Below are 8,026 nucleotides of genomic sequence, written 5' to 3'. Positions count from 1 at the left end.
GAAATAAACTTGAAAAAGCAATTACCACCACAACAATTTTTCTGTTCACGTATTAATAATTTGCACTTTAATAAAATTTATATATTTGCACTACTTTCGGATCGTTTGTTGTAAATATAATGGGCAAAAATAAATAAAATTAAAAAAAAATATGTCAGCCCGAAATTGAAATATAGTTTATGTAATTTTTTTTTAAATAAAAAGAAAACAAAACGACTCACCGATTGATTGCAATCGAACCAGTAGAACTTTTCCCTAATAACTCCTTTGCCTTGATAATTCCTTTTCCTTGGTAATTCCTTTTCCTTGGTAATTCCTTTTCCTTGGTAATTCCTTTTCTTTGGTAATTCCTTTTCACTAGAAATGATGAATTTCCACAATTTTTTTTTTTTGCGCGTGCCAAGATATAATTGGATGGTCGAATTACTCCAACCGAAGAGAAAGAAACTCCAGCATGAAAAGAATCATAAAACAAAAGTATTAGAAAACAATTAAAACAAAAGTTTTTTTTTTTTTTTTTTTTTTTTTAACAATTAAAACGAAAAACCTTTTGTGTTAGTGTATTAGAACAAAACGAATGATCGCTTTTGTAAAAAAAATTGGAAGCAATTTTGCTTTCAAAATGGCGTAAAAAATGTGCTTTTCGCTTACTGTACTCACAATTTTCAATTTCCCCGTCGTAGCCGGTAGTATTGTTGAGAAAAAAAAAAACGCCAGAAAATCTCTGCCGGAGACGTTTTACTGCTCCCGGAAATCCGTATTACACCGTGTCTTTAGCCACGCCGGTTCCAAATTATCCCTCGTCGCCACTTGTAAAATATTTCCTTTTATATCACTTTCCCTACTGGCTATTTCGGATCGTTCTCAATAGCGAAACACACTTGTTGAAAGTTTAACACTGAAAGAGGACCTGCCTCTGTTTATTGATGTTTTTATATTGTGTATTGATCGACTTTTCGATCAATACACACTAAACACAATACGTGCAATTAGATTGGATTTTTTCGAACATGTAATGTACAAGGTGGACACATTTGGAGAAGTGTTACATAACAGATACAAGAAGAAATAAGAATTTGAGAACATGTCCTAATAAAGTTTTTAAGATTCCAGAATGCACAGTACGTTTTTGAAATTTTGAAAATTTGATTGTAATTCCTAGAAAAGTCAAATTGCTCGAAACTAGAAATCGTGTTGATGCGAAAATCGAACAAACTATTATAGAGAATAAATAAAAATAAGGTTAAGTATATGATTAGAAATCCAAGTACAGAAATTTCCAGCACTTTAGCTTGCTGTACATTATTCAAAAATACTTCCTGATCGTTTGGAAGCACTTCAGCATCATTAGGTAATGCTTCCTGATCACTTGAATCGGTTTCCTCATTATTCGGAAAACTATTAGATAATATTACTTCTTCCGCAGCTTCAACTGCTTGCTGTGTATTTCTCGTATTTGTATTAATTTCAAACATTTCATCAGTTTGAATTACTAAGCTAGCAGTATTACACCTCCGAGTAGGGCTGCGAATATAGTTACCAACAGGTGATTGTATATTCTTAAATTTATTTGCCCTGGAGGTTTTCTTTTCCGGAAGAGCCAACTTTTTGTTCAAAGCAGATTTATTAGCGCGATTGCTTGATATTCTATTTGTAGGTACGTTTTCGGCTTTCTCTTTAATATACCGACCGACTATCGATTGAATGTGGTCGTATTTGTGAATTCTCCTGGTCGAAAGGTTTTTCTTCATGACGATTCCGTTCCCTATACCATTTACATGCTTCATCGCACGATGTCCCGTTGAATTCATTGTTATTGTTTTTGTTCTGTTTTGAACAATCTTCCACGCACAAAATTGGCTTCCGCTTCAATCACTTCTCCTACAGTGATTGTAACAAGAAAACGAAGTGCACTGGTTATATAGACTTCTCGCTGTTATTTTTTTCATCCTGGTTACTACGTTACCAGGGGTGGTGGTATTGAATGTTTATGTTTCATAACAATCATTTACTGTGCACTCTTGTATCCAACGATTACTATGTTACTTGGATCGTGCACTGATTGATTATTTTTCAACAGCAGTGACATTTCGCATTCCGAGAAAAATAAAGACATGAATGAAATGTTGTACACATTCTTCGTGTTACCAATTCATTCATTCATATTCAGTGCAAACTTTCCTATAACTCATAACGTTGAACTGTTCACCACACAGAAGAGCGAAGAGTGAAAATGAATAAGCAATACTCATGGAAACCCCGAATCTATAAATTCATTCTACGTTGCTGTTGTACATCGTTCGTGTTTGTTTTGTACATTCGTTTTTTGCCGTACTGCTAGAATTGGGTCGAATAGCTTTACAGTGACGATCATTGGATACCCCATTTTAAAAAAAGGTTAGTCAGGGCCATTTTTTAAGATAGCGAAGAGATGTTCGAGATATGACCCCATTACTTCAAACTTCGAAAAATGTTTCACTATTTTTATTACTACAAGCACACTTGTTACAAATTATTTTGTAAATCGACAAATTGTTTTGGTGCTCGATAATTATAATGCTCCATACCGGAATTGAATCTTAACAACTCATCGTACGCTTCAGCTATTCTCAAACACTCTTCCGTCGATAGCCGAAAGGATCGGGCCAAGGGATCAACATCCGCCATGCGAAACGTCAGCTCGGTAAGCTCCTCACGTCTTTCAGGTGGATACAGATTTTCGACGTCCCGACGACAATACTTTTGTCACATCGAAAATATATGACGAATAACTTTCTCCACAACATCAAAGTGAACGGTGGCAAGAGATTTTTTCAGCGGGATGATGGTGATTACGCCTACATCTACGTCCGGTTAAGGTTCAAATGCTTTTCCGGGTATGAGAAATTTCAGTTCTGTCTGACTCCAGATTTGATCCATTTGCCGAAAGCCGGCACCGATTTTCAGCCAAAATTGGGGCGACTATGCGTTCCACTACTTCTTTTTGAAAGGTCAATGTTAGACTGCTGCGCCCATAAGACCAAGCACCTGTTTGTACTCATATTTTGAGGCCCGTTTATCAACAGACGGGTAGAAATTGCAAATGGTAAATTACCAATTACATGTACAGGTGCTCGTATGTCCTGGCAGCCTGTTTTAGGGCAATCAAGAAATGCGCCTTCCGTACGGTACTTCAGTGAATATATCTCCACAAACGACATTCATCCGGAGAAGTTCCTTTGAAGCTTCTGACAACAGCTGTAACGTTGGCAGAAAACGTCTGTCCTTCTCAACAATTTGGTGTGGAAACATTCTAATGATAGATCGGGTTATGCCTCCTGGGCCAGGTTCAATCTCCAACACGTAATTATCAGCTGTTTCCCATGGCACGCACAATTTTATTAGTTAACCTTTCGTCCATTAGAAAATTTTGCGAGAGTTGTTTGATTGCCTTCAGCTTGTTAAATCGCACTAAATCACAGATTGTTGGCATTTTTGTTTTACTGATAGCATTGAATACAGGTAGATACCAAGCACGGTACCTTCCAGTGCTAGGCCGGTTATCTTGTTTCTCCGTTGACGTTGCAATTTCTCAACACGTAGGTGCTGCTGTTCTATTAAACGCATAAAATCGAATTCTGATTTTTTCAATTTACGGCTACTGTCGTCGATTTTAAATCTGTGCTTCTCACCTCTTGAGGACATCTTCTTTTGTTCGAAAAATCATAATGTTTGTCTGCTTTTCAAACGGATATTTTTCTTCGATTAATAACAATAAAATATCAAGCATGCACATATTAGGGATGGCGTAGTATCTATCGATTAATCGAGTAATCGATTAATAACCCAGATAATCGATGAGTAAACTTCAATCGATTAGGTTCAAACCGAGGGGGACGACACTTAAAAACTTCACTTTAAAACTAAAAGAATGAATTAAGTCTCTGCTAGGCCGCCATGTTTTTGTGATTATCATCTTTTTCGCAAAGACGAAAACAACGAAGAAGTATGTAAACATAAATAAAAAATTGTTGATGCTAAATATCTGTGATTTGTTGAAACAAAGTTGATTTTTAGATGTTTGATTATGAATGTGATATCGTTATGAAACGTGCGGTGCCAAATTGCAATACTGACTTTCACAATCGATGAAGTGTTGTATTTGTTTACTTTGCTCTCACTGACTTGCTAGCTTTGAAGGCCCCGATGGACCGAGATGTTGGTTACGATAGCACTGGCTAGAGAGCCTTATTGTTGCCACTGGGCTGGAATGAATGGTCTATTTCGGTGGTACATTTTCTTGCAGCCGCTTCCCGAATAAAAACTATCGTAGAAAAACAATACGATTTGCTGTTACAAAACCTTCCACAATTTTTTCTTGACCATTGAAAAATATTTTAATGTATTGTTATGCACTATTCAATTGATTGTGACCATGTTTTTCACAATAGAACGTATAGGGGGCACCCCACGCAAAATCAGCCAGTCATTTTGTTTTCATCTAACTATTTTTTGTCGGTAAAAAACTCGAAAATATTCGACACGTATTTTTTTATTTCGATATGGCACGTGGAATTTTCGAGATATGATTTTTAAAGTTTCGCGTTTACAAAAAAGAACCTTTTTTTAACACCCTACACTGTAAAATCTAATAAAGATACAAAAATTCGTCCAAGACATGAAATATGCGCCTTTTCCTTAGCTTTCAAATAAGCGATTTCATAAAGAAGTTTAAAGTTAATTTCATGAAAAAAGTTAAAAATTAATAAACAAATAAAAAAATTACAAATTTGGGTCTGATTTTTTTCTTTTTTAGTTGAAAAAAGAAGCCTTAGGGGTTTAACTCAATCTTGGCAAAGTTTCAGAGTGGAAAGATTAATACTCTCAGAGCAGAGCGTACCGCAGCGCAACTCGCTCGAAAACGGGCTTGACTTGTCGACACATGTCGCGCCACTGATCGAATGCTAACTTTGACAGTTTATTTTAAGCAATGTGTGAGTTAAAATCGCGGTGTAAAAATGTACTCAACAATCAAAACCATTCGTTGCGCCGAGTTTCTTCTTCCCTTCTTGAGAAATTCGATTTGGTCGTGAATACGACTTACTTTGCTATGGAGCGCCTTTTCCAAATTTATCCTCTGAAAGAGTGATAAGTTTTTGATCGTAAATATCTCTTGTTGTATCTAAAGAATCAACATAATTTTTGCTACATGCCATCGGAAATATGATCACAATTTTATGATAAAATTTACAGTTGTGTGACATAACCTCAAATAATTCAAAATTAAACTTTTCTGAAATGTTTGGTATAAACGAGTATCAACGAGGATAATTCACAAGGCGCGTTTGCCTTTCTCGTATTTTGAAAGCTCATAGATCAGTGTTCTGTAGAAGGATTTATATAATCTAACTACCAATTGAATCGAAATTTTTCAACTTAAACGTGTATAGCAACAGCATTGAAGGATTTCAATAGTACACTATTAAAAAACCTATCTCATTTGACCCATGTCAACAGCAGCCAATCAGAACGCCTTCTGGGGAAGAGAACAAAATATCTGCTGCTGTACAACAAATCGTTCGAGTAAAATGTTCCAAAAGTTCTTAATATCGTAGTGAGTTCCACAATTTGGTTCTTCTGAAAGGCAGGAATGAATCCCGTACAGCATCCTGATAGTTTCTTTCAATGAAATGCAAATCCAAAATGAAATAATCGACTTAAAAATTCTATATGCTGCTATTATTATAGCCGTTAGGACCGCCCATTAGTGAAAAAGCTACAAACGAAATCACGTAAAAAGACACCTCTTAACAAAAATTGGATCAGTTTGGATTCAATCGCCACTGCGAGCAGATGTATTGTGTGTCGTCTGGTCTGAAAATCTGTTTATAAATTAACAGTTTGTTTTTTAGACAGAGCTTAGAATTTCTGTTTATGAGAGGATATAAACATTTAATATATTCATTACACTTTGCCTGGATTTCTTCAATGTGATCCTTCAAAGTGAGTTTATTTCATGCGTTAAACCTAATTTTTTAGTTTGATCAGACCATGTCAACCCGAATAAAAAATATTGTAAAAAAAACGATTTGCTGCTACAAAACCTGCCACAACTATGCTTTGACCATTGAAAAATATTTTGATGTATTGTTATACACTATTCAAATAATTGTGAAAATGCTTTTTACAATAGAATGTATAGGTTGTTAAGTATCGTAACAATTCAAATCATAAAGTTTTCTCATACATGTTTTCTTGGAAAACAATAAAATGTACAGTTTGCATATTGTTTGAAACAGCACGTGTACAATAAATTCAATTGTAGAATCGTAGAAACAATATATTGAATCGTTGGAAATGAAAAAAATCTTGTCGAGATACAATAAAATGTATTGTAACCCATATATCTAATTGTTAATCAATTGTTTATGCTGTACAATCAATGGTTTATTTTTTTACGGGAATTCCAAGCCATTCAATTTGAGAATATGCACTTTTGTTAAGGATTAAATAAAAGAGCACTAATTCAGAACCTAGGTAAATTATTAGGATAGGTTTTAACCCGTTGTAAATAAATAAGATTAACAATATGTTGATTTGCTCTTTTAACCAGTGAATTTCATAAAATTAAAGATTATTTTTATATAAACTTTCTAGGTACTAGCATTACATCTGGGTAGATGCAATTAAATTTACCGTGTACTAAAATGGTTAGGTTTAAATACGATTCAAACGGTCCGCCACCTTCGATCACAGTTAACCTCTGTCACTGTCACCGTAAAAATTAATAACAATTAATTGCCAATGGTTTGTTCTGGGAATGTAAGAGCTTGATATCATTTTAGTATGATGTCTTTGGTAAATAAGCGCACTCAAATAAAACTTCACGTTCTAATTATTTGAAAAATTACGTAAAATGGTTGCAAATGTAAAATTGAATATTTATGAAACAGGTTAAGTGTAATTTGCGTTAAAAAAATGGCATGGCTGGAATTATAGTGTCCTATAATGTAGCATTTATTGACATCAAATAAGCTTCGAAATTCAAAAAGGAGGAAATATGATGGACCTTCATGATTTATTTTCAAAACGTATGCACAAGTTTTAACGCCACGAAATAGTTTTATACAAAAATGACGATGAATCACAGAAAATAATTTAAATCATGGAGATTTTCGCAAAAACCGCATTTATTTCAAGGCGATTAGTTATAACACTTATTTTTATCCAAATATTCACGATAAAAATGGAAGCGCATGAAGTTTTTACGTAAAAAGCCTCAAACTCGTAATTTAAATCTAATATAGTCTTACTTACATAGTCAATAAAACATCATCAAAATGACAGTTTTTTCATAGCGGAATTAATTCCATCCGAAAAAATTTAATGTTGATCGTAAAGCTGGTTTCAAAATTTTCTTGAATTTAGAGTTTTAACACAGGTGAAGAATGGTACCAGAGATGCCATTTATACAGATTTATCTGTATTATACAGATTTTTACATGCGCATACAGATTTAATACAGAGTACAGATTTTATACAGATTTCTCAAATTAAATACAGATTTATACAGATTTATAAAAAGTAAGAAAGAAATAATGAAACTTTTCCGTCTGAGCGTGTTTGATTGCCAATATTAAAATGAAAATTTTATCGTGCAGCTGTTTAATGATGAACGCTGAAATACATTTATATCATAATTTGAAACCAATTTGAACTGATGTTCAAGGAAGTCATGGCGTCATGAAACTTTATTGTCAGACTGAAAAGTTGTATGACCTGACTTGACGTTGCGTATTGAGCGTTTCAATTCCATGTTTGAATTCCAAGTCATCATTTTCAAACGAAAAAAGTATATGGATTTACAATTCAATTGTGGTTGATAACAAAAACAATAAAATTTCGTCGTTGAATGTTCTTGTCAGTGCGCAAGGACTTACGATATAAAGGAATGCTCCTTGCATCTGCAATTCTATAACAATAATCTAATGGAATAACATCTTTAAACATCATTTTATTTCCGAAATTTCCTTTCATTAGTGAATAC

General features: G+C 34.1%; 1 pseudogene; it reads right to left on the bottom strand.

Annotated features, from left to right (window-relative positions):
* Nucleotides 1–2,213: 2,213 nt before the first annotated feature.
* On the bottom strand, nucleotides 2,214–3,971 carry LOC131429945 (dimethyladenosine transferase 1, mitochondrial-like; annotated as a pseudogene).
* Between the last annotated feature and the right edge of the window lie 4,055 nt (nucleotides 3,972–8,026).

This window comes from Malaya genurostris, chromosome 2 (assembly GCF_030247185.1).
Source record: "Malaya genurostris strain Urasoe2022 chromosome 2, Malgen_1.1, whole genome shotgun sequence".
In the NCBI taxonomy this organism is placed as follows: Eukaryota; Metazoa; Arthropoda; class Insecta; order Diptera; family Culicidae; genus Malaya; species Malaya genurostris.
Note: the sequence above shows the minus strand (reverse complement) of the source record. Positions and strands in the feature narration are given on the sequence as shown.